Here is a 27,218-nt window from a genome sequence, read left to right as displayed (position 1 = left end):
GCTGGGTGAAGATGTTCCCCGCAGGCTAAGACACAAGGGGAGGTGACATGCCCTCCACGTCTCCATGGAATTTGATCTGACAGGAGAGCCTCACCAGCCCCATCGTCTGTGGAAGTCCCACGTGCATTGCTTGAGTGGGCAGAACTGATGCCCCGGCTTCTTCCAGAGGAGCAAAAGCCTCTGGTTGACGTTGGTTCACCCTGCTGGGTGGGCCTGACTGAGGGGAACCTCAGGATCAGTGTCCCTTTTCGTAGGGACTGAGTGCAGGACCTTGGAGTGGCTTCCGAGGCCACAAAGCCAGGGTCAGACCCTTGTTCCCCACTTCCTGCTTCTGGCACAGTGGCTGATGGACCGCATTACCTGAACTCAGTGCTGGATCGCTCTCCTTATTCCATGAGGTTGCCTGTGCTCCGTTGTTTTAATTACAGGCTGTTACTTCATTTAAAAAATCAGCACTAGGATTAAGGGAACTGTCATTTAAAAAGCCAGACTCCTGGCCTAAAAACTCATCAGTGAATCAGAGGACAAATGTTCCCATTGTGCTGGTTAAAAATAGGAGCTATGGAAAAAGTGACAGAATGAGATGAATGCCATTAAAGTGTAATTACATTTACTGTAAATGTGAGCCTTGGGAGGTGTATTCCAGGCAGAGAAGCTCTACCAGAGCCTGTGACACGGAAAGCCCAAAGTCTCGGCTGAATGCTGCCTTTACGTTTTGAATCGTAATCAATATTATAGTGTATTATTGTGGATCGTTCTTAGTGTCTGTTAGCCTTATTGGGGGTATTTGAAAGAACGGTGTTACTCCGGAGGGAAGTAAGAACCGTGCAGTTCGCCTTAAACCTCAGAATGTAGCTTTTCTGTTCTCTCAAGGCAATGTTTCCAAGCATCTGTATTCGATGTATCTATAATCTATATATCTATATGTTTCCATCTATCTCTGTATCTCCTACCTCAGTGCTTAAGTGTGGTCACTGGATTGGATGTATTTGAAAGGCAGGGCTTGTGTGTATGTTTGGGTGTTTTTTTTTTTCATGAAAATAGCTTGTATTTTTCTGATTTTAAAACAATACCTTCTTGCCATATAAGAATCTTTTTATTTTTATTTTATTTATTTATTTATTTTTGCTGTACGCAGGCCTCTCACTGCTGTGGCCTCTCCCGTTGCGGAGCACAGGCTCCGGACACGCAGGCTCAGCGGCCATGGCTCACGGGCCCAGTCGCTCCGCGGCATGTGGGATCTTCCCGGACTGGGGCACGAACCCGTGTCCCCTAGCATCGGCAGGCGGACTCTCAACCACTGCGCCACCAGGGAAGCCCTAAGAATCTTTTTAAATGTTCGAAGAAAGTAAACTATCCTGAATCCAGGCACACACAGATAAAGCACTGTTAACATCTTGATGAACATCCTTTCAACTCACAATCTTTTTATGGATTGAGAGATAGTTCTCACTTTTCTGTTGCTGTTGTTAAAGCTCAGAAATATATTCTGGTCCTATTTTATGATAATATAGAGTTACATTATCCTGTCTAGTGGCTAATAGAATAGGATGATATAGGGTTGGTATACCATAATTTATTTAATGAAGACACTATAATGTCATAATGAGCCAATTAAAACTTTGGCTCACAGCTAAAAATTATTCTTTTCCATTATTGAAAGACAAACGATTTCAAGTTTATACCACGTATATACCATGGTTCAATGAACATGTTGCTTATGCAGTTGGCCAGTTATTTTCTTGTTTTCCTAGGAGTGAGATTGCTGGGTAAAAGACATACACATTTACCATTTTGTTTACTGTATTCCAGAGATTTCCCTCTGGAAACATGCCAAATTTATACTCCCGCAAACACCTTTGTCAGCATTAGGTATTATAAATCCTACCAATCAAGAAAACAATTTCATTTTCATATTTATATAATTGGACATTTGTATGCCTTTGAAAAATTACCAGTTCTCTACCCATTTTTATTGAGGTATTCCTTTTTTATTGATATGTGACTGCTCTTTGCATATTAAGGATACTAGCACTTTGTCGTGTGTTTCTTGTTTTTTCTCAGTTTATCTTTGTTTTTAACTTGTTTATTTTTGTTTTGTTTTAGTCCATTTTTGCCATATAGAAGTGTTACCATGTTCAGCATTTCATTGTTTACAACTTCTGTTAGCACACAGACCTGCCCCAGGCCCAGGTGAAAAACATCACTTATGCTTGTTTCTGGTATTTTAATGTTTTCATTTTGTTTGATATAATTTTAGTATAAGAAACCCACTTCTATTTTTGCTTCCCAAAAGGTTATCCAATTAGGATTTCTTTAAAAGCTTGTTTGGAGAGGTAGAAGCCAAAGAGAGCATAGAAAATAGAGGCTAAAAAGCAGGACTGGGTTCTCTCTCTGACCTCTTGTCTTCAGCATCCTTTCCCCGCATAGTAGGACTAAGGGAAGCCAGTGTGGCTTTAGGCGTTGACTTTCCAGGAATGTTGACTGAAGCCAGGAATAAAATTGGGACAATACCCCGAAACTTGGAATGCAAGTTAGCTTTAAAGGGAATAATAGACAGGATGATGATAAGAGGTAGTTTGTGGGATGGAGTTTCCAGTTCCCTGAGAGGCTGCCTTCTCCACGCTGAGTCCATGACCATCAGAGACCAAGTGTCCTTCCCCTTTCCCTGCAGTGGTGTGATGTTAACAGCAGTGCTGACGCTCTGGTGAGCAGCAGTTGGTGCCTCTGGCCCAAAACCCCTTGAAGATAGGTGCTGACACCCACCCGTGTGTCCCTTGCACCTACGTGGTCCCTGGCATACAGCCGGCACTTTGAGGGCCTTTACCGGAACGAAAGGAAAGGCACTATGGTAGTTCCCCAAAGTTCGCTGGGTCCACAGTGGAGATGAGCCATCACCCGGAGTCACGATGAGTCGAGCAGCGTCTGGGTTCGGAGCTAAAGGTTGTGCTCTTACTGGATTCATTTTCATGGCTGCGTTCACTTTTCCAGCAGGCATGGACTGAGTGTCTGCTACATGCCGGGCCTGTGCTGGGTACTGGGAACCTGCCCTCGCCGAGCTCCCAGACGTAATGAGGAGAGAACCACGTGGGTGTGGAGACCAGAGGCAGACCCCAGAGAAGTCAGGGGCGGCTTCCGAGGGAGGTGGCTTCTAGAACGAGCCTTGAAGGATAAGGGCAGGTAAGAAATTCCCTTCATTATAAACACTTTCTCCCAGGAAGCACGGGGAGGAAGGGCAGCCTGTAAAGCCGTTGCAGGTTTTGTTCTTGTTGAGGATGAGCTTCTAAACCTGCCAGGAAGCTTTGGCAGAGGTTGGCTTCTAGTTCCTGTACCGCCTGGACATGTATTGCAGTTCATACGTTTTCATACTGTCCATCAGACTACCCTGACGGTTCCCTCGTGGGCTCTGACCACTGTCAGGGAGCAGGGGCAGGAGGTGGGGCTGGAGGCAGCTGCGTAGTCCACCTGGCTCAGGCTGGGGCCTGGGGGACAGCGCTGGGCTGGGCCAGAATCCTGGTGATCTGGTCCCCACAGAGTGATGGAGAGCAGGCTCCTTTGTCCTGGACACGTGGCTTGCATACTTGGCTTATGTTTCCACGAAGTTTACAGTTTTGCCAGCAGTCTGGCACGTTCATAGAGAGCTGTATCAGTTCAGATGTGCAGTCTTTTTAAACAGGAGCTGCTGTTAGAGCAGAAGCTCCCCAAGTCACTTACACAGTTTGATTCCTTTTACATTATTAAGTAGCATTTGACACAGGCGCAGGTACCTATGTAACAGATGTTACATTCGTGTAAATTATGAGGCATAGTAATCAAACCAATGCTCGTGAACTTGTCGTGAACACCAGAACTCGAATGTTGTCAGTGTATCTGAAACTACCCTGTGCCCACCACCCCATCCCATCCCCATCTCACCCCCAGAGGTCACCACTCTCCTGGATGTTATTTTCTCATTATTTTGCTCATCTGGAAGTAGCTTCATCATCCATGTATGTACAGGTAAACAGTACACCATGTCTTTTTGCTTGATTGTAAGCTTTATAAGTATTTTGTCTTCTGCGACTTCTTTTCCCACTCAACTTATGTTTCTAAGACTCAGCCATGTGGCTGACACCCAGAAACACTCATTTTCACTGCAGCGTACTATTCCTTAGGTGTCTCTGCCACGCTTTATTTATCCTTTTGTTTATTATTAATTTTTATTAGAGTAGAGTTGCTTTACAATGTTGTGTTAGTTTCTGCTGTACAGCAAAGCGAATCAGCTGTACGTATCCATATATCCCCTCTTTTTTGGATTTCCTTCCCATTTAGGTCACCGCAGAGCACTGAGTAGAGTTCTCTGTGCTATACAGTAGGTTCTCATTAGTTGTCTGTTTTATACATAGTAGTATGTATATGTCCATCCCACTCTCCCAATTCATCCCACCCCAACCTTCCCCCGCTGGTATGCATACATCTGTTTTCTATGTCTGTGTCTCTATTTCTGCTTTGCAAATAAGTTCATCTGTATCATTTTTCTAGATTCCACATATAAGCAATATTATGTGATATTTGTTTTTCTCTTTCTGACTTACTTCACTCTGTATGACAGTCTCTGGGTCCATCCGTTCTCTGCAAATTGCACAATTTTGTTCCTTTTTATGGCTGAGTAGTATTCCATCGTATATATGTACCAAATCTTCTTTATCCTTCTTTATAGATGAGCATTTGGGGCTAGGTATCCATGTACTGTTTTTCTACTGCAGACCCAGGCTTCTCTGCCCTGCTTTGTAATATTGGAGTTGGAGCCTGTAAACATTCTTCTTTTGCTAGAGTGTCACTAGAAGGTTCTGGATGGACATTGCAAAAGTAATGTTCTGGGTGCTCTCCCCCCTTCTGGCTTGTGTGATGTGGCTGCTGGTAGTGTGTGTGACACCAGGGACTCTCACCCTCTAACAAGCTTCACGTCACCCTGGGCTTCCTGCTCGCCACCCTCCGCATTGGCTGCGGACCAGAGGGGGCCCAGAAAACCCTGTGAACACCCTCTCCGTGAGGTCCGAGTCCCAGCCAAGTCTGCTCCCTCCTCGGACCGCTCCCTCAGCTCTCGGGCATTCTTCAGAGCTCGTATCCCTTCTCCGTAGAGAAGCCCCTGGTACTAGTTAATATGGCTCTATGTTCACGTTACATTTTCCCTGTTCAAATTGCTGGTGTGGTTTTCGTCTCCCATCTGCACCCCAGGTGACGTAATCGTACGCAGGTCCTTTGGTGCCCTGTTGGTCAGGCAGGGCCGAGGCAGGTGGCGGGTACAGTGGCCCCAGCGCACATGGTGTTAGGTCTCCCCGACTCTGGGCCGTTAGAGCCGGCGGCTGGCACCCTCAGGCTGACTCTGAGCTCCAGACTCTCAAGAGGTACATGTTTACTGTTGCCCTTTAACCTCAGTCATTACTGCAAAAACGAAATCATTCTTGTGATCATTTTCGAATTTCAAATTCCCAGTTTTAAAAAATAACTTCCTTTGTAATAGCTAATACCTGAGACTCACAGCTCACTGGGTTTTGATCAGTTGGCAGTGGTGTGATTCACCATGTGAGGTTGAATTCTGGAATCATCAGCAAGGGGGAGTGGGGGTGGGGCAGCCATGCTCAGGTCCCATCATCTTCTGGAAGATGTTGTACTCCTTCCCACTTCCTGCCGGGCGGGGAGAGGAGAGGATTCCCAAACAGACTCTTCTCTCAGGAGGGCCAGGGAGATGCTCTTCTGGACAGAAATCTCCTCTTGCTTTGCTTGTAAGAGTGGAGTTCTGCGGTCACCAGCTGCCCTTGAAATCTTTCATCCAGAGTTTTTGTTCCTTGTCGGCTTAAGCACCTGGATGTCTTACGTGTAGCCCAGCATCCTTTTAGAAATAACCTGTGGTACCCAGGCTCTGCTGTCTGACAGACATTTACACCTGAACAAGTCGAGTTGGTCTCTGAGCTCCCGTTTCCCCAGAGCAGAGACCATAATGGGATGAGCCTTCTTGGAAACTGAGCACATGACACAGTGGAGAGTGTAAAGGGCTTGGGGAGCCTGGTGTCTGACTCAGCACTGGCTTGATTACGGGGGCAGGTGAATGTGCCCAGTGGCCAGCATCAAGGGACAGAATTCAGCCAGTTGGGAAATTCTGCCTGCAGGTACCACTCCATTAATGAATTCATTTTACATGAAAATTTTCATTGAAAAAAGAGAAAGGAGGAAAGAAGGAAGGAAAGAAAGGAAGGAAGGGAGATAGATGTGTACCAAAATGCCATTTTATATCATTATTCTAGGAATCTATCCTTCTGCATATAGGTTTGGGGAGCCTTTGGAATAACATTCACAAAAAATTATTTTTAAGTTATTTCTAGGTGGTGGGCTGTAGGGTAATTTTAACTTTTCTATTTTGTATTTTTCCATTTTTTGAATAGTTTTACAGAAATAAAGTTAAATTCAGTAACCAGAGAGAGAAATAAAAAAGGCTTTTCCTCCTGGAGGCCAAGCTAGCTGGGGCACCAGAGTTTGCGGGGCAGCGGGGGCCAGGGGCCAGCGGGAGGAGGGGCATGGGGAGCTTCAGGACGGCGCGAGATGCACGCTGGCTCCTGGGAGCCTCAGGTCGCTCACCTGGTGGACCCGGGGCTGCATCCGCTGCACTAACTCCCCGCCCCACCCCACCCCCCGACCCCGCGGGCGCAGCTGTCATGCGAGAAGCGGCCACGCGAGGGCGCGATCCCCCAGGAAACCGCGCCGGCCCTTAGTGCCACGTGTCCTCTGCTCACCGGCTGAAGAAGGGCTGTGGGGAGCTTGGGGAAGCTTGTGACACACGCGGAGCCGGGGGCAGCATCATTTTCAGGCATCCTCTCTATGCGGTTCTTGATACCCTGGGTGTGTTTCACACAGATTGTTCGTAACTGATAGTGACCCGTAAACTTAACCTCACAATGGCACCCTGCACTCAGGTGGTGCCCTGACCCCTGAACGTGCCCTCATGGCTGTACCACGTTTATCACAGGTCTCTCTGGCCCTGCAAGTAAACCCCATTTTGCAAGGGAGGGAATTATTGATACATTTCAGGGATGAAGCATGTCGTGGAGTCTTAGAGCAGAAGCATCTGGAGCATAAATTACCTGATGGCTCAAGCAAACAACAAAATGTGTTTCATGATGAATTTTGTTCTTTAAATCTTTTCTTTGCTCGATTCTCTCTGCTCAGCACAGCCCCCTCTCATTCCTGCTCTCAGTTCTGTCTGTTCAGAGCCCACCTCTATAGGCCCGTCTCTCATGTCCCATCCCTCTTGGGTTCAGTACTGTGATGGTGCGCTTTGTGAGTCTGGGCTCTGCCCCTCTACTGTATGGGATCCGTAACTGCTCTGAGCTTCCCATTTCCCCTCCAAGTCCTTATGACTGAACTTGGAACCGAGGCCACAGTGAAACCTATTTGGGAGTGAAAGGGCCGTTCTTTCCTCCCACGCGCTGCTGGAGCAGAATGCAGCGGGGTGTGCCCGGAGCCCCCGCCAGCATTAGCAGTGCATCCGTCTAAATGCTGGTGATTCTTCCAGCACAGGCTGCTCTCCCGATTCCCCTTTACCATGGCAACGTCTCTGCGGCCATCACCGGCGTGGGAGGGCTTCGTTTGTCCTGATAGTCAGGGTGGACTCTGAGCCTTGCTACCTTGGCAAGTGGAGGGAAGCAGGCGCCCACCCTGACTGTGGCACCCGTGCGCCCAGAGGAGGACCCAGCTGAGGCCCACAGCACCAAGGCCTGGGGTCTTGCTTAGAAAGTAATACTGGCCCATGAGCTCGGGACAGAGGGTCTGGGGAGGCTCGTCTCCATTCCACAGAGGCTCCTGGGAGCCAGAATCACTTGATGGGCAAGGAAAGGTAGGAGAGGGGTGGATTCTGCCCCCTCCAGGCATCTGGAGGCACTGGGCTCCCCGGGGCCACCTGCTCCTCTGGGCCTGCAGGGGCTCTCCAGGGATGGAGCGCTGGGTGGGAGCACGGCTGCCCCGCCTGCAGAGGGAGCGTCTGCCTGAAGCCGAGACCAGTTGAGACTGTTTTCTGCTCGGGGCGAGCTGCTCAGGAGAGTGTGAGGTGCGTTAGGGAAACGTTCACCCCACAGCTGGAAGCTAGGGTCACACCGTGCCGGGGAGCCCGTGCGGGGGGACACAGACACGTGCGAGAGCCGGGGATTGCCCATGGACCCGTCTTATGAGTTCCTGGACTTATAGTGTGATGAGAAAATCAGCAGGACAGTCTTCCCTCTGGCGTTTGAGGACAGAGGCTCAGAAAGGTGCAGTGACTTGCCCAAGGCCACTCAGGCTTAGCCAGAGATCAGGTCTCCTGATGTCCCACCCACTCCCCTTTCTGCACAGCTCTCTGCCCGCTCACCCCACCCTGCTTCCTCCCCGCCCTCATCCTCCACTCCCTCTACGGTACCAAGGCTCAGCGCTTTTCGGCGTGGGAGCAGGTGGCCACTGGGAGCAGTGTGGGGCTGAGACCTGGGCAGCTGGCACCAGGCAGCAGCCAGGTGGGCAGTGGCACTGCTGTCCCAAGGGCAGCAGCCTGTTGCTGTCCTCCAGTGATCCTTAGAATCTCAGACTCCCTGTGGAGGGGCCCAGGAAGGCTTTCTATGCAAACTCCCTCTCAAGATGCGGGGAAGGCCGTCAGTTCCCAGAGCTCAGAGCATCCCTCTGGTTGCCTTCAGCAAGGACAGGAACAGGTAGGCTCATCAGACCAGAGCCTTCCCTCGAGGAAACTGCTCCCCTCTGGCCTGGACCGTCTGCCAGGTGTCCAAGCGCCCTGAAGACCAGATGCTTCTCAGCGCCCACACACCACCCCTCCCCCTCCTCCCTGCCGATGCCACATCCTCCCAATGGCCTGGGGCCTGAGCTCCCCACCACCCGGGGAGCTCTCACGGCTTCACCGTCTCTGACTCTCTGACGTCTGCTTGGCTGTTCTCCACGCCCCCAGGCCTCCAGATGACTCAGACCCACATCCTTCTTCCCTGCCTTACCACCGCTTCCTTAATTGCTTTCCTGTTTCCCGTTTTGTCCCCTTGCAGTTGCTTCTCCGCAGGCCAGAGTGAGTGTCTAACATACACTAAAATCCACCTTTCACCAGGGGCCCCAGGGGCTTCTCTCTGGAAACCGGTCCTACCTCCGTCTCCCTGCTGCTCACCATCACCAAGTGTCACTGCTTTGTCATTGCCTGTTTGCCTCTCTGTCTCCCCAGCAGGGAGGGCCTGGGGGGCAGAGGTGGCCTGTCTCATCCCCGTGCGTGGTACAGTGTCCCTGCTCAAGGGTGTCACCCAGAGGCGTGACGGGGCAAGTGTGGGTTCAGGAGTGAGTCCAGCTGTCGGGGCCCCGGCCTGGTCCTGGGGGCTCCCGTGGCACCCCCAGGCCTCTCTGGTATTTGGTGTGAGGCCTGTGCATCTCCCTCAACACCCTCCTGACGCAGCAGGCTGTCCGGCCACTGTTTCAAGTGCACAGTTTTTTTTTTTCTTGAGCACATTTAAGGAAGGAAAGAAAGAAGGAGGGAGGGAGGGAGAAGGAAGGGAGAGCAAAGGTGGAAGGATTGAAAGAAGGAAGGAGATGCGTTGACTTCTAAGCTCCGGCTCTCCCGCTTGCCAGGGTTTCCCGTAGTCAGAAGATTCCAGGTCACGAGGTCCCGCACGGCTTTCCTAGGCCCCGGGCACTTTTGTCTCTGCGGGCTCCTTCCTCCATAAAAAAGTATTAAAAATTACATTTCATGACTATGTTGGTATAAAGATGAATATAATCTAGGCTGGAGTTACTATTTTATAGTCATTATCGTTATACTCATTTTTCCCTCTGATCTTAAAATAAATTAAAGCATGTTGTGACCCCTCTCAGTGTTGTGGGCCCAGGCACTGTGCTTCCCACACCCGTGGAGGTCTCTGGGTGGGGAGGGCCTGAGTGCCTCTTCATCTAGGGGTTCGCTTTCCCTGGAGAAGGAGAAGCTCCCCGCCCACCCCCAGCTCTGAATGGGGTCAGAGGGCGAAAAGGCAGGCCGTGCCGGAGCGTGTGTGTAAAATGCTGTAAATCTAGAAACACGGAGACTGGCACCGTGAGACCTGCCGGAAGCTGGTCCATGCGGCGTCCAGGCTCCTGGCCTCTGCTGGGAGGGCGGTCATCCACGTCTCTAACTGTACCCCAGGCGGGTCACCCACACCCCTGACTGCCAGTACTGCAGCGGCCTGTCCCGCTGAGGCTCCCAGAAGCAGTCGTGGCAAGTCATGGATCCCTGCCAAGCCCAAACCACGTGGATCTGATCGCACACGTGGGAAGGAACCAATGGTGGGAGCGGCTTTGAAGACCCTTGGGAATAAAGAGTGCCTGGGCCGGAGTGGGTGCTATAGAGGGGGCAGGAACGAAGGGTGTGCAGGCACAGGAAGTCATTAATTCTTATGATTCCGTGAGTGAAATTATACCTTCAAATCAGTAAATTCTGGTAGTGTCTCCTGAGCTGGGCATTGGACTAGTAAAAAGGTTTCATAGAGAAGTAATTTCCTTTTCAGATGGACGTTTTGGATGAAAGGAGAGAGGATGTAAACTCCTGTGCTCCGGAGCTGTACCCAAAGCCGTGCGGTGCTCAGATTTTTCTGTCGAGGGAGGGGACACTCCTGTCATCATCCACCCGCTCGAAAATCCACTGAGCACGTGTAGCAGGGGAGCAGGGGGTGGGACTGTGTCCCTGGTGTGTCGGGGGCCTGAAAGTCAGAATTCCAGTGAGTTCCAGTCCCTCGCTGTGTCAGTAGTTAAGCTCTATGCCTCTGGCACCCTCGTCCCCCATTTCCGATTCAGAGATGACTAACATTAGTACAAAAAAACAAATTACCAGAGTGATAAAAGAAGAAAACAGTTTTACTGGGCAAATCTCCAGTTGCATCATCTTTTGGTTTCAGTGAATAACTGCTGGTCCCCAACTGGCAACCTTTTTACCTAGAAACTAAGTTTGGCAAAAATCCAAACAACTGGCTCTCCAGCAAGAAGGATGGAGCCTAACTCTTACTTCCCTGAGACACTTCCGAGGAGCGAGGATGGTATTTGTCAGGTCTTCCACTGTCTGAAGCCCCTTAGGATGGAGTCCTCTCCACGGAGGCCCCACGCTGGGGTGGCTCCTTGAGGCCGACTCCTCGGGACCCTCTCCCTCTTGCCCCACCCAGAGCCTGACACTGCTGAGCCCAGAGGGTGCAGGGCACCCGGAGCAGATCCCAACTGCCAGCCGCGAATCAGGTAACCCTCTTGTTGAAACCAGAGACTGTTTCAGAAGATGATCCCATTGGCCCTTCACTCAGCCTAGTGAAGCAGCTACTCAAATCCCACGTGCCCTGGAACAGAAGTAACTCCTGATGGACCCAGCTGAGGGTCTGATGCTCCTGGGCCTGGTGCCCAGCTCAGCAGCCAGCAGCGGCCCACCTTGGCGAGTTCTCATAGGCAAATGGAGATGATGACGCCACCTCCCACTTGTTGATCAGAGCCTTCCAGACCATGGAACCTGGAGAGAGCAGAGACTGCGTCCAGTTGGGAGGGAATTGAACTATTGGCATTGCCCCAACAGGAAGCTTAGGACCTGCCCTGAAATGAAGAGATTCACAGGCGAGGAAATCGCAGACTTTCCAAGAACCTCATTCCAAAGTCAGCAAGTTGACCAAGCTATAGGTGAGGCTGCTTTTCTTTGTGTTGCATTAATACATGTGTGTGAAGAATGAGATCTCAAGATGCATTACCAGTTCCACCCCGATTCCTGCACAAACTTTGAAACACACCTCGTTGTAGCTGAGCTGGGTCTAACCATGAGGTCAGGGAATGCTCCTTCCCGCTGAAGTTTTATCGACATGAGATGGAATCTCATTTGTTTGTACCTATTCATCTGTGAAAATGTTCTCTGATGTCTGAGGATGAGGCAGCCTGAATCCACCGCCATAATCATCTGACATTTTCGAGGAGAGAGGCCAGGGCCATTGAAGGCAGCATATTATGAATATCGCCATCTGGACTTACTTGGATAAAACCATTTTCTAACCCAGGAGTCCTTTGTCTCCAGAGATGGCAATCGTGGTGAGTCATTCACTTGATTTTGTGATTTTCCAGGTTGGGTCACACGCCCACCGGAGCCTGGGATAGTCAGGTTCACCCAAATCCGATGAATTGGATCCAGAGCGGGAAGGAGATGCAGCATCCCTGGGGAATCAGGGCGCTGCTGCCTGAAGAAGGTGGGGAGAGGGGGTTGCTGTTGAGGCAGAGTGAGATCCACCCCGTGCCCTCCGCCCGACCCCATCCTCCAGACCTCGCGGGAAGATGCTGTCATGACTGCCACGCCCGATCCGAAGGCATGAGCTTTGTTCCCTCGTTCCCTTGTTCAGCAGCCATTCACTGAGAGCTCACCCTGGACCAGGACCTGGGCTAAATACTGCTGAGGATGCAGAGTAAGTCAGATGGGGTCCCGGTTCGTAAGGATCTGAAGTTTTTGCACGGCTCCTACTCCTATTCATGTCATTAGCCATGAGCCGGGGGTGACATGATGCCTGCCTGCTTGATGGAATCACCTGATTTCCTCTTTCTGGCAAAGAGGGATGAAGAAACCTGTCCATCATGGAGAAGGCATTTGATGTTCACTGAGGTAACAAATTGTCTTTACGACTCGTGGGGAAAGGCAGTTTCAGTGATAGTGCACATGGTGATCGCCGTCAGGGGGCCGGGGCCGAGGGTGGCAGCACAGAGAACAAGCTGGCTCATCCGGTGTCCTGGTCTGTGTATCCAGGGCCACACCTGCCCCGCCGTACCCGGGGACCTGCCACGGCCGTGGGCGGGGCCAGCAGTGGGTGAGCGTCTGCTGGGCCACAGCCTGGGTTTTCCCTGACTCCTTCAGTTTTTACTTCCCTTCATGCCAAGCACGTTTGATTTTTAAAAAATCAACTTTTTTCTTCCAATGAACTTATTCGTGCTCTTTGAACCTCAAGATGGAAAAAAAAACCTCAAGATGGAATCCATAAGTTTCCCAGGAGCTCCTGACCTGCTTTGGGGGAAGCCAATTCTTGTCAGAAGTACAAACAAGGGAACTGTTTCCAAAGGTTCTGCACATGAGTTGTCTGAAGCATCCCGGAGGGTGGTACCTGGAGCCCCTCTGAAAGCCAGTGCTCGGGCAGTCCTGTCCAGCCTCACTGTCAGCTGGGTTTTACCTGCACGGTGTCCAGAACAACACTGAGGTCTCAGGCGGGACCTGCCAGGTCACTCTCCTCCCGCCCTGTTCCCATGTCTCCGTGCCTCCAGCACAGCCCTTGGCTCTCACTGGCCTGAGTCAGGGGACCCTGAGAGAGCTCCTCATATGGAAACAGGGACTTAATGTCCATGCATCTTGGCCCTCAGGCCTAGCAACTGGTTACCTTGCTGCCAGCCAGGTAGCTGGGTCTTTGTGCGCGAACCCTGCCTGGTAGTCTCCCGTTGCCCCAGATTCCCGGCCCTGCCCTGCCCTCGCCTCCTGCCACAGCCCGCGTGCTGGAGCCAGCTGCGGCACCTCTGCGGTCGGGGCCTTGCCCTCCACACACAAGCTCTGACTTGGCCTGTTCTTCGATGCCTGTCGGGGCACATCCTTCTTCTCCCAGCGCCTTCCTGTGTTCCATGGCCAAGGCCAGCACACTGACCCGCTTCCTGCATATTGTACTGTTAATGCACTTTGTAATCCTTGATGCTGCTCTCCTGGAGACAAAAATTAATTTTCACATTTTGTGATTTCCTTTGATAGACTTGACTGTTCATGTCACACACACACACACACTCACACACTCCCCGCCCCCCTGCCCCTCACAGTTCGAGATGGAGGCAGGAAACAAACTGGCCAGAAAGGTTCGTGCTTGCTCAGGACCCACAGCTCCAAAAGCCACCCTACCACCGCCATCCGTAGATGGAAATGTGCCCACTTCATGCTCAGAGGGGGTTAAATTGTTGCTCTGAGTTAGAGCACATTCTGCCTTCCCGAAACTTCTGGGCACCGGGTTTCTGCATATGAGATGGCGCTGGCCTGGACTCTGATGTGGGGATCGTGCGTGCTCTCAGGTATACCTACTCCGTGGGGCTCCCATGAGGATTAGAAGGAAACTGGAGTGATGGGGCTGGACCTGGAGCTTGATGCCTCGTGTGTGCTCAGCGATGCTGAGATTTGCTGTTATCCTCCCCGAGGTGGGCGTCCACCAGCTGGAGGGGACTCGGGGAGGCTCACACCTAGGCTCCCGCAGAGCTGGCTCTCCACGTGTCCTGCGTCTCTTTGCGGATTACGCCCTGCGGGCCAGGCTTCCCTCGGGGGAGCTTTCTTGGTCTTTCATACCTGACTCTCTGCCTTATTCCAGGGGTGGGGGGCTGTCAAGGGGCAGCAGTCCCAGTCTGGGCTGCAAGCAGCCTTCCATTTCGACACGACCCTCTCCGGGTCTGGAGAGCTGCCCCAGAGCTGGAAAGACCCAGTTCAAACCCCAGCCCCGCCCCGTCCAGCTGGGAGGCCATGAGAATTCCTTCATTTTCCCCATCCCCTCTCCCCATCTCTGAAATGGTGATAACAGCACTGGCCCGACTGGTTCGCCGAGGTGAAGGACTTCTGGCGTCATGCAGCACTGAGTTCCGGCTCAACCCATGACAGCTGCTGTGTTCGTGTTACTAAGTGGCTTTGCCCTACACGTGCCTGTCGTTGTCATCATCTGTGACATCTCTGTGAAGCCCCTTGCTGAGGAGCAAACTAAGGGAGGTCCTCGAGAGAAACCGATATTAGGAAGAAAGTCACAGGTCCATCCTTAGAGGGTCTGCAGAAGCCCAGCCCCAGCCCTTGCCCGAGCCTTCTGGGTTTGTATGAACAGCTCGCTGGCTTCCGCACCCCGGGGCCCTGCGCCGTGCTGCTGTCCATCCTGACCACATCACCCTCAGCCGCCTTATGTATTCCCTCCCATCCGTCTCCTGTAGATCTCTAGGCTTCTTGTGGACAGAACCCGTTTCGAACAAAGCGTCCTGTATGTAGTCTCGTGATTCGATCTGCTCTATGTGCAGTGACCTGCACCGCCGCTCCGCTGTGCCTGCTGTAGCTGAGTGATGCTGAGGCCGAAGGGGCCTTGGTGACTGGCTCAAGCTCGCACGCAGGACCCCCTCCAGGTCCCTGCTAGCCCCCTGCCCCTGTCAGCTGTCATGACGATGTCATGTCATCGTCACCACCACCATCATCGTCTGTTGATAGGGCAACCATGTCATTTGTCACTCAGACTGGCACACCTGTGAATGTGAAAGCAGGAGCTGTTGGTAATCCCTCCAGGATCACAGGTGGGACCACTGGGGACAGCCCCCCCATTTATGGAACAAACACTGTGGAAGACTCGCTGCTAAGCGTTCTGCCTACCTTCTCTCTAATCTGTCAAAGGCTCCGTTAGGTCAGTCTGTCTCTACCTACCGTATTGATCAGAATACTGAGGCCCCAGAGAGGAAAGGGCCCAGACCGAGGCCGTATCTCCTGTGAGGGGCAGAACCGGGCTGTCTGCGCCCAGAGCCTGGGCCTGTGACCACCTGCTGGCCTGCCTGCTGCTCACTTAATTGGATGCCTCAAACGCACGTGGAGGAGCCGCGTTACATGGGCACGTGGTGAGGCCGGGGGGCTGCAAGGGTAACGCAGAATCCTGGGGCCCCGGCCAGGCTGGGAGTCGGACAGCTGTCAGGGCCTTTTGTTTATCTGGCACTGCATGGACATCTCGGGCTAATTCACCAATCCCGGTGTGATGCGCGGAGCACCCTGGACTTGGGTTTTTGCAGGGGATGGTGGCCTTGTAGCCTTCCTGCCCCTCGGGTTAGTCCAGGAGCAGTTGTCTCCCACTCAGCTCCACGGCTGGGGAGTAGGAGGCCGTGTCCCCAGCCGGGGGAGCTGGAAATAGTTTAGGTGTTTCTCGCTCTTGTTCAAAGCAGGGATCGACACAGTGGATCCCGGTGCCACCCTGTGGGCGCTGTGTGTGTCCATGAGCAGTGAGTGACAGCAGGGACAGCTGTGTACCTGGGGCCGTCACAGGTGGAGGCTGCAGCATCTCTGCACACTCACCAGAACAAAGGCTCCCAGTGAGTCCGTGGTCTGTAGCCCACCTGCCGTTCCCTTGTTCCTCCGGCAGCCTTCTCCCTGCTCCCTTCAGGGCCCAGACAACCAGGGGGGCCTGCACCCCAGGGCCATAGGGGATGCGTGCGCTACAGGGGTCATGAACGCCCAGGATTTTCCGGAAATGTGCTTACCCAAAGAGCCAGTGTAAGGGTAGACGACCAGGAAAGAAAGACACAAAGAAATACCGCACTTAAATTTAGAAAAAGGGGTGGTGCATCGACTTTCTTTCTTCACATTTGTATTTCTAGGTCATTGAAAAGTCCTCCAGCATGGTAATTATCACTCCGTTCCTGTCCCCCGGCACAAGTTTCTAATCACTCTTTCTGGGAACTTCCTGGGTAGGGTACACTGTTTTACTCATCGTAAAGAACTTTTGTAACCAAAGACAATCCAGAATATCATGTGCTCTTCTACTCTGTGTTACTGAAAAATTGTGGGTCGTCTGGGCAATAGTGCTACAGACTGGACAAGAGGAGCTCCACCGCCCGTGTGCCTGGTGGATACGTGGCGTCAAGATATACCGCATGGCTTTTGCATACACTCGCCCCTCCTGATAGCACCAGTGCTGTTTGCTAACCCATGTACAGCACTGACTGCCAGGCACCGTCCTAATCCCTCTCTATTTCCGATCGTGTTGAATTCTCCCCACACCTCTGAGAAATAGGGTTTTAGTGAGGACAACTATAGCTGCCTTAAGAGAGAGATGCAGAAACGCGGCAGCTCTAACCAGATTGAAGATTCCTTCTCCCTCACGTGACAGCCTGAGTTCCAAGTTGGAAGGCAGCACGGTCAGGCGGTTGGCTACTCTGCCCTTGTCTGCGTGTGCCTTCCAGAGTGGCTCTGGTCGCTGCTGCTCAGCCCTCAGAAGCAGAAAAGAAGGTGGAGGGAGACACCTGGAAACAGCACAAGGCAGTTCCTCCTCCTGTGGGAGAGGAGGGAGTCACGTGACCACGCTGCTAGGAAGGCTGGGGACGTGGTCCAGCGCCAGCCCGGCCGCAGGTGGAGGGTGTAGAGAAGGGCGAACAGCCAGGGGTGGCCTTACTGATGGAGAAACTGAGGCCAGAGGAGTCAGGAGCTCCCCCGACAGCACAGACAGTCCGTGTGGAGCTGGGATTGGTGCTCAGGTTGTCAGCTTCAAGTCCATGCTCTTAGTCGTCATGCTGTATTGCATTTATAATTCAATATTAATTTTAACAGATGACATAGGTCTTCACATTTGACCACCTACTGTATCCTTCTGCCCCAAAGTGTCAAAGCCACCCATTTGTCAGGAAAGTACGCCGATGCATCTGATGTCTTGCTGGCGCGCTGGGTGTTACCCAGACTCTTGAGTCTAGAGCCTTGAGGAGCTGACGGGGGGTGGACGGACGAGACGTTGGCTGGTGGGTAGGGGAAGGGACCTGCTGCTCAAGGCTTTGCAGGGACCGCTGCCTCGTCCTCCATCAAGTCTGGGCGGCGGGGCTGCTCCAGCAGGAGCTGCCGGGGGCGCGGCCCCAGGGCCGAGGGCAGCCAGCAGCTGCAGGTAACGCTTCCTTCAGCCAGGCACCTCTCCTAGGCGGGATTTCCAGAGCCTCTTTGCATCTTAGACAGCTCACTGCTGCTCTCAGCAACTGCATGCATCATGGTCCCTTTTATATTCCTCTTTTCTCCCTTTGGACACCAACGTTAGGACAGGACTGGGAGATGGAGCATTCGGGAAGTCAGAAAACAAAGCCACAGGTGCCATTCCGTGGCAGTTTCCAGTTACGGAGGCATTTCCTGCGTGCAGCTTGGAGGCACGGAGGCCTCCAGGGTCATGGTCAGGATGGGGGAAGAGCCTGGCAGAGGTTTGGAGGCTGCATAGAGCACCAGGCAGTTGTGGCAGGTCCCCCATCCCAGCTCCGGTCCCCTCGCCTGGAATGCACCGCCTCCAGGCCTCTGGACTGACCACAGTGTTTTAGTCTAAATCGGTTCATTTTCCCTGCTAGGGGTTGGCAGGGACAGCACGGCGGATGGCCTGGGTTAGTTTAAGCAAACGCCCCAATCCAGCAATTTATAGCTTCCAGGAGGTTACGAAAGCAGCATTCCCCAGGACAAGTTCTGCGTTGTCACATACCTTGGCAGCCTTCCACACACACCCTTTTAGGGTTTCCAGACACCTTGAAACCCATCCATGGGTTCCCTAGGCAAGGAAGAGAGCTCCTCTCCTAAACTCCTCCAACTTAGTTCATTTGTTAATCACACCTACGAAAATGGATCAACTCAATTGTTTATCGGTAAGAGAGTAGTTAAAGAGGGAGTAGTTAAATAATCAGGGCCAACCCACGGCATGAAATATTTTGTAGCAATTCCAAAGTGCGAGATAGATGCTACAAACAACAATATGGAGAAATCTCCAGGACAGTAAAGTTTGAAAAGTAAAATAGAAATTAATTGGTTTAGTTTGAGTGCATTCACTGAGAATGTGCCATGTGCTATGGCTGTAAGCAGTGAACAAGCCAGAAGTCCCTCCCTGGGAGCCCACGCCTCTGAAGCCAGGGTGGGACATGGGACGGAGAGACGTGCTGGGTGGGCCACACAGGGCCGCTGGTTCTGTATGGGAGTGGTTTCAGGTGGGCAGAGCTGGTCGGGAGGCACGGCAGTAGGTCAGGGTAGGCAGAAGTGTGGCCTGACCACAGTGGAGGTGCGGGTGAGAAGTGAGCAGATTCTGGGTGGTAGAGGCCCGGGACTTGTGGGTGGTTTGGAGTGTGAAAGAAAAGAGAGAAACCAAGGAGGATCTGCATGTGGCAGGAAATGCTGGTCAGCTGGGGAGAGGAGCAGGTTCAGGGGGCACAAAACCAAGGGCTCTGCTTCGGCCCCGTCTGCACGGCCGATCAGGGGTCCAGGCTGAGCTGTCAGGCGGGCAGGTGGTGGTCCAGCTTCAGGCTGGAGGAAGATGTTGAGAGGCATCATCTTCTGAGCACGATGCATGGCCGTAGGACTGAGAGAGGTTAAAGGGGAAGAGACATGGTCCAGTACCGAGCCAGGGACCGTCCCTCATTTAGAGGAGGACCCAGCCTGGGAGGCGGAGAAGGACCAGACAGTGAGCAGTGAAGTAGGAGGAGAGCCTGGAAAGGAAGATCCCCAGAAAGAAGGGCAGAAAGAGCCTCACGAGGGAAGGAGAGACCAAGTCTCACAAGTGCTGCCGATTCCACTTGTGTAAGATTGTACGTATATATAGTATATATATATATGTATAATATATGTGTGTATATATATATGTATACACACAGACCTCGGAGATATTGTGGGTTTGGTTCCAGACCACCACAATAAAGTGAATATTGCAACAAAGCAAGTCACACACATTTTTGGTTTCCCAGTGCATATAAAAGTTATGCTTAGGACTTCCCTGGTGGCGCAGTGGTTGAGAGTCCGCCTGCCGATGCAGGTGACACAGGTTCGTGCCCCGGTCCGGGAAGATCCCACATGCCGCGGAGCGGCTGGGCCCGTGAGCCATGGCCACTGAGCCTGCGCGTCCGGAGCCTGTGCTCCACAGCAGCAGAGGCCACAACAGTGAGAGGCCCGCGTACCGCAAAAAAAAAACCCAAAACGTTATGCTTACACTATACTGTAGTCTGGGAACAATAGCATCGTGTCTAAAAGAAGAACAATGAAAAGTACATTAGCTAAAAAATGCTAACCATGCCCTGAGCCTTCAGCCAGTCATAATCTTTTGCAATAGTAACATCAAATATCACTGATCACTGTACAAATATAATAACAATGAAAACGTTTGAAATGTGAAAATTATCAAAATGTGTCCCAGAGACACGAAGTAAGCAAGTGCTATTAGAAAAATGGTGCCAGAAGATTCGCTCGGCACAGGGTCGCCACAAACCTTCAATTTGTAAAAAGCGCAACATCTGCGGAGAGCAATAAACCGAGGTATGCGACACCAGACACGTAAATGCATGGGGAGTTCTGGAAGTATACGAACCAAAGGGTTAGCAACTGTGTTTGCAGGAGTGGGTAAAGGGAACTTCCTTTCACCCTCTTGTGTCAGGTGTCTCTGTGTTACTCGTGTAATTTTAAAAGAAGAACAAATTTAAAAGCAAGGGAGCATCTCCACTGGAGAGGGTCTCTCCTTGCAGGGCCTCCTGCCTGCACATGCCTTTCTGAAAGGGGCTCGAGGTGCCCTGGCCTGGCCTTCTCCCCTCCATCCCTGGCACCCACCACTTCTTGTCCCTGACCCAGGGCTGACTCCATGTTCCAATCCTCTCAGCGCTTCCCCATCCGGAATCCTTTCCGCCTTCCTTCCCTGGCAGCTGTCTCCTTCCAGACCAGTTAACACAGGCAGCAAAAAGTAATTACACGATTGGTTGCAGTTCTCCGTGAAGGTATAAATTATATGTGACACTGTGACATTTGCGACAGACTGTCACGTTGATTTGGTTCTGTCTGTGGCGCTTGTTTTACCAATGCGCCTTTTTTCCTGAGCAATTTCAGACTCTGTTTTGTGCAGATGATTGAACATTCTGGAAATTTCCTTCTTTTTGAATGATCCACTCCATCCAGACATCCCAGACCTTTGAGGCATAACAAATACAGCGCATACGGTCGCACAGGCACACACACACACACACACACACACACACACACACTTTCGATCTCTGTCAGGCTGAGAGTCTCAGGGTAAATGAGCCGATTTGTTTTCATTTAAATATGAAAGTGGGAGAAGTAAGCCTAACGGACATGCATGAGCAAACACAGAGCTATACGCTGGAAAAACACAAAGATGAATTTGTCACTTCTCTCATGATAAATGATGTCTGTGCCGTTAAACAGGCCCAGCCCGGCGGCCGTGAGCACCTTGGTGCATTATATTTTTCTCTGTAGGGCCATTACCCTCATGTTTCCTGTCACAGGCTCTAAACATCACCGATCCATGGAGGAGTGCTCTGACTGCAAGGATGCTGAGTTATATGCCAAAAGCTGCACAGAAAAGTAGGTCATTGGGTCACCCGTGGAAACCGGAACAGAAAGTGAGTTTGTCTGACCCCCGCGAGCCCAGCGCTCCCCGAGCCCAGGCGGCGGCTGATGGAGCCCCTGGATGGGGGAGCCTGGATGAGGGGCAGCTCATCCCAGGGAGCAAGAAACCTCCGAGGAAAGACCAGTGTTTAGGTGGAGACGCAGGAAGAGCGAGAGATGGGCCTGGAAGCATCCTTCTGGAGCTCACAGCTGGGGACATCTGTGGCACAGATGAGAAGAGTGCACGTGTGTTTGGAGCCCAGAACAGTGGGGCTCCCACATTTGCAGGGCTTGCCCCTTGTGGCTGTTGACCCCATGCACCCTGCTTGGAGCTGACTGAGAGCAAGTAGACAGATGATGACCTTTCAGTGCTCTGGGGGCGCTTGGGGTGGGGGGAGCATTATTGAGCTCGACCGTCCCATCTTGAGCGGGAATTCCTTCCCCAGGACCCTGGACAGAGGGCCTAAACGTCCAGCCCCACCCACACTCAAGGAGGGCGCTCAAGAGTACGTGGCTTCATGGTGAAGGTTCGAGGCGCGGGTGGATGGGCTGATCCGCTGGACTGAGTGGTGCCCCTTCCTCACTCCTGTGTCGTGCACGAGCTTTCCGCCCCTGCAGCTTCCCGCGCAGCCTACCTGTAGCAACGTCGTCCTTCTTGGGACAAGTGTGTGCAAGTGACTGCACTCCCCTGTGGAAGCCAGTGACATGGGCTCAAGGCCCACTTACGTGACACCGACATCGGTTCCCCAGCCCCCAGGTGGCCACCTGTTGGTCCTGCTTCTGCCCTCGGAACCTCAGGGGGAGCCAACAGCATCCCCCGGGTCTTCCCATCACTGACCTGCATGGGGGCGGGGTGGTGTGTTCCCCCACAACGTGGTTTCTGGCACCTTCGACCTCCTGGTCACCTTCAGATCTGGCTGTGCCTCCTTTGAATTCCCCAACAGTGGCCTGTGGTCGCTGGAGAGGGCGGGGAAGCGTTGCCTTTATCCAATCAGTACCTCGTAGTTGAACTCTGGGAGCTCAGATTTTAATTTTTTAAACAAGCCGGGAACATTTAAAGCTTCAGAATGGGGTTTGGACTGGAACAATGTAAGCAGTTTTCGCGATTTTCCAGGACAGGTTGAGGAAGACTGTCGGAGTCCCAGGAGCTGGGGAGTCGTGGCTCAGAGCAGAAGGACCATCTTCCAGGCAGGGACACCAACAAGGGGACCAGAGCCGCCCTGGGCCCTGGGGGCTGCTCGGGGCAGGGCGGCCAGCCTTACCTTGTCTGGGCTGTAGCCCTTGACCTCAACTGTGGTGCTTCTCGGGGCTGCCTTGTGATCAGCTGCAGAGTCTCTAGGCCTGGGAGCTGCTCTCTCTAAACCAGGAATCTCTTCTCACACCTGGAGAAGATGCTCCAGCTCTCGAGTCCGGGGCCTCAGGAGAGCGTGCTCCCTGCATGGGTGGTGGGACAGGACGGGACTCCGGGCCCGCCACCTCCTGACACCCACTTGGAGAAGAGAGCCTCAAGGTTCTTGCTCTAAGCCCGCCCTCCGCCACTGCCAAGGGCTGAAGTCTCTGGGGATACAGGGCGGCCCGCTCTCTGCCCACAGGCCCCTGGGCTCTGGGCAGTTACTCCTCATGCTCTGACCTACGTGCTTCTTTGGAAGGTGATCCCAAAGCTTTCCCTGGAGGAGTCTCCTTTTCCTTGTGCTCACTTCCACGGCTCCTGCCTGCCCTCTGCTAGACTTCAGGGGGCAAAGCTTAGGCTGCGGGCTTCCCTGGTGGTGCAGTGGTTGAGAGTCTGCCTGCCAACGCAGGGGACACGGGTTCAAGCCCTGGTCTGGGAGGATCTCACATGGTGTGAAGCAGCTGGGCCCGTGAGCCACAACTACTGAGCCTGCGCATCTGGAGCCTGTGCTCCGCAACGGGAGAGGCCACAACAGTGAGAGGCCAGCGCACCGTGATGAAGAGTGGCCCCTGCTCGCCGCACCTGGAGAAAGCCCTCGCACAGAAACACAGCAAAAATAAATAAATAAATTTATTTTTTTAAAAAACTGCAATTTCCTCACAAATGTTTTACCTGCAGTTACTGCTCCCAGTCCGCAGGGAGAGGTTGGCTTCATGGGGGCCTCGGAGCCCTCACCAGGTTTCCTGCACACTGATATCAGTCAGGAAAGCAAGTACACGGCGTGCCTTTCCACCGTTAATATTCCTTCAGAAAAAAATATCTCTTTATTACTATGTTTGGACAATTTACTGGGACTTCAAACTGACGATGCTAAAAGTTTTTACCTCAGATTTTAAGCAATGACTGATTGTGCAGAAGACGACTGACTCAGTATCTGGTGGACACCAGAACTGACCACACCGGCTCTGCCCAGTTCCAGGGTCTGAGGTGGGGCTACTAGACACAGGATTTGTACCTGGATGCCGTCTGGGCCACAGGACAGTGAATCCACGGAAGGCACGCTCTTCTGTCACAGGCCTCCACAAAGCTGACTCAAAGCAAGGAGGAAAAAGATACTTTGAGCTGCAAGATGCAATCTCTCTGCCTCCCTGCCACCCCCCAGCCCAGGAAATGGGGACCCTTCCTCGAGATCAGAAGCGGTAATGCACTGACACTGTTCTTACACCAAAGTGGTGAGCTGGGAGCGAGCTGGATGCACCTGTGTCTGAAGGGGGTCGTGGTGATGATGGGTCCTCAGCCGGCCTCTCTCTGCGATCATACTTGTCACAGGGAACCAGGGGGAGAAGTGTCCCACAGGAGACCCCACATAAAACACTCCACCTTCTGCAGCTCTGCAAACAGCCACGGGCAAGGAAGAACCGGCAACAAGGAGATGAACACAGTGAGGGGGCAGAGGTGACTGGCGGGCTCAGCCCACCTTGCGTTCGTCCTTGGTAAACAGCTGGTACAGAAGCCGGTGGCAGCCATGTGAATAAAACCCGCTCTAGGCAGTGGTCAAAGGCACCGCGATGACCATGAGGCGTCTGCTGGTGGCTCCCTGCAGACCCTGAGTGAGATCCACATGGGTCTCGTCCGGCCTGTAATACCATGGGTCCCGCTGCCCTGTAGTCTGTCTGCATGTGTGTCTACCATCCCCACTGGATGGAGAGCAACTCAAGAAGAGGACGTGCCTTCTTCATCTTTTTCCTACCAGCTGAATAATAACAGCCGACATTAATGAAGCACTTACTGTATGGCAGGCTTTGTGCTGAGGAGGTCACATACCTTTAATTCTCCACGCTGACCCTGAGTGGCTGATAGCATTTTCCTGATTCTAAAGAGGGGGCACTGGCCCAAGATGGCCTGCTGGTAATTGGTGAAGCCAGGATTGGGATTAGATAGGCTGATCTGGTGATCAGGCTTTTAACATCGTAGGCCACAGCTCGCTCAGTGAAGCTTCTGTGCCTCTCCCCACCCCACTCTCTGAACAGGAAGTCATCTCTCCCAAGGTCCCAAGGCCCCAAAGCATCAAATCTGTCCTCACTCACAGCTCATACCAGAGCTAGTCTTTTATGGCGTCATTGGCACAGAGACCCTCCGTGTGTGATGTCGTCAGCTGCCTGAGAGCAGGAGCTCCTCTTCATTCATCTTTGTTGCCCTAGAAATCCCGGGTTAGTGCCTTGTATATAGAAAATGCCAACACTTGTTTAATTGAATCGAATGTAATCATTTCTCATCGAGGGTTATAGATGGGCCCAATATAGGGTCCTTTGAGACTAAATAACATTGTTTATTGAATGGTAACCATGATATAATTGATAATAAGCTGAAAGGTGAACACAAGGAAGAAGCATACTACTGGAAGAAGCTGGGTTGCAAACATGAGTCATGTCTAGTGATTTGACAGGTACACGTGTGAAGTGGCTCGTTGATGGTTGCCATGAGAACCGTTACTCGGGACTCCTGTCGGACCATAGTAATAACGCCGTCTCTGTAGCTGCGCATGTGACGTATGTGAGTGACAAATGCCGAGCGTGTGCTGAGAGCACGTGCCAGTGGCTGTTCCATGGAAGATTGTCCTTGGAAAAGGTAAATACCAAATCACTGAAACTTTTCCTAGTCTCTGTCGATGAAGATGCTGATAATCTTTCATGCCTACTTCATCAGGTGATAACATCAATTATAAGGGAATTCTCAGGCTTCATTGAGAAACTACTGTGTGAAGGGTTCTGGAGCTAAGTATTGTGTGAGAAGTAAAGAGCCAAAGCAGGTGCCCTTGCACTTGAGAAAATTTTAGTCCCATTGAGAATCCCCTTCTATACTTTGCCATTTCCTCAACGGTAACATTTTGCAAAACTATAATATCACAACCAGGATACTGACACTGATAAAATTTACTGGCTTGACCAGATTTCCCAAGTTTTCCTTGTATTTGTGTGTGTGTGTGTGTGTGTGTGTGTGTTAGAACCTATGCCATTTTATCACCAGAGTGGGTTCGTGTATCCACCCCACGGTGGAGTTGTTGAATAGTTGCAACATCGTAAGTATCCTTCACATTGCCCTTTTACAATCACACCCACCTCCCCTATCCCTAACCCCCATCCTTAACCCCTGGCAGCCACTAATTTGTCCTCCATTCCTAACACTGTGTCATTTCAAAAATTTTACATAAGTGAATTCATACAGCATGTAACCTTTTGAGATTGGCCGTTTTACACTCATCATAAATCACTGGAAATTCATTTAGGTTATTTAGGGTACTAATATTTCATTCCTGTATACTGCTGTGTAGTATTCTGTAGTACGGATGTACCCTAGTTTGTTTAACTAGTCACCTATGAAAAAGTATGAACTTCAGTTTTTGGGTATAGCAAATAAAGCTGCTATGAACATTCATATGCAGGTTTCGTGTAAACATAAGTTTTCATGTCTCTAGGATAAAAGATGAGAAGGCCATTGCTGAGTCAAATAGTAGTTGCATGTTTAGTTTCGTAAGAAACTGCAGACTGTTTTCCAGGGTGGCTGCACTGCTTGACATTACCACCAGCAATGTATGAGAAATCCAGTTTTAACTCATCCTTGCTGGTTGTTGGTATTGTCACTATTTTTTATTTTAGTCATCATAATACATGTGTAGTATCATCTCATTGTGGTTTTCATTTACATTTTCCTGATGGCTCATGATGTCGAACATATTTTCATATGCTTATTGACCATCTGTAGCTCCTCTTGGGTGAAATGCCTTTGCATGTCTTTTGCCCATTTTCTAACTGGATTTTTTGGTATTTGCTGTTGAGTTTTGTGCTTTCTTTATATATTCTAGATACTAGTCCTTTGTCCAAAATGGGTTGCAAATCGTTTTTCCCAGTCTGTAGCTTGTTTTTTCATCCTTTACACATGATCTCACATGGCAAAGGTTTCTTAATTTTGATGAGGTCCAATTTGTCAATTTTCTCTTTTATGCATCATGCTTTTAGTGTCGGTCTAAGACCTCTTTGCATAGTTCTAGTTCCTGAAGATTTTCTCCTATTTTATAAAAGTTTATAGTTTTGCATGTTACTTTAAAATTCCATGATCCATCTTGTGTTAATTCTGTATAAGGTATGAGGTTTAGGTCGTGGTTCATATTTTTGACCTACACATGTCCAGTCGCTGTAGCGTAATTTGTTGAAAACTCTGTCTTCTATTGAATTGCCTTTGCATCTTGTCAAAACTTAGTGGCATATTTGTGTGGGTGTCTCTGAGTTCACTGTTGTTCCATGGGTCCATGTGTCTATCCCTCTGTCACTACCACGCTATCTTGATTACTGTATTTATATACAGGCCTTAATGATGGGTCAAAGGATTCCTCCCACTTTATTCTTCTTTGTCAGGATGATTTTAGCTCTTCTAGAGACTGTGCTTTACCGTATGAAATTTAGAATAAGATTGTCTTGATGATATCTCATCTACCTTGCTGGGAAAACCTTGCTTGGATTTTGAGAGCAATTGCATTAAAGCTATAGATCGGATTTCCCTGGTGGAGCAGTGGTTAAGAATCCGCCTGCCAATGCAGGGGACACGGGTTCTTCCCCGGTCTAGGAAGATCCCACATGCCGCGGAGCAACTAAGCCCGTGCGCCACAACTACTGAGCCTGCGCTCTAGAGCCCACGAGCTACAACTACTGAGCCCACGTG

The 27,218-nt window shown here is 51.4% G+C and overlaps 1 long non-coding RNA gene across 2 annotated transcripts in view; it reads left to right on the top strand.

The window, feature by feature from the left end:
• Nucleotides 1–2,923: 2,923 nt before the first annotated feature.
• Nucleotides 2,924–27,218, top strand: part of LOC137205869 (uncharacterized) — a 97,223-nt gene continuing 72,928 nt past the window's right edge. For both annotated transcript variants that reach the window (XR_010934334.1, XR_010934335.1), the window contains exon 1: nt 2,924–3,180. This is a non-coding gene — a long non-coding RNA (uncharacterized lncRNA). The remainder of the gene's footprint in view (nt 3,181–27,218) is intronic.

The sequence above is a fragment of the Pseudorca crassidens genome, chromosome 14 (genome assembly GCF_039906515.1).
Source record: "Pseudorca crassidens isolate mPseCra1 chromosome 14, mPseCra1.hap1, whole genome shotgun sequence".
NCBI lineage: Eukaryota > Metazoa > Chordata > Mammalia > Artiodactyla > Delphinidae > Pseudorca > Pseudorca crassidens.
This window is presented reverse-complemented; position numbering and strand designations above follow the sequence as displayed.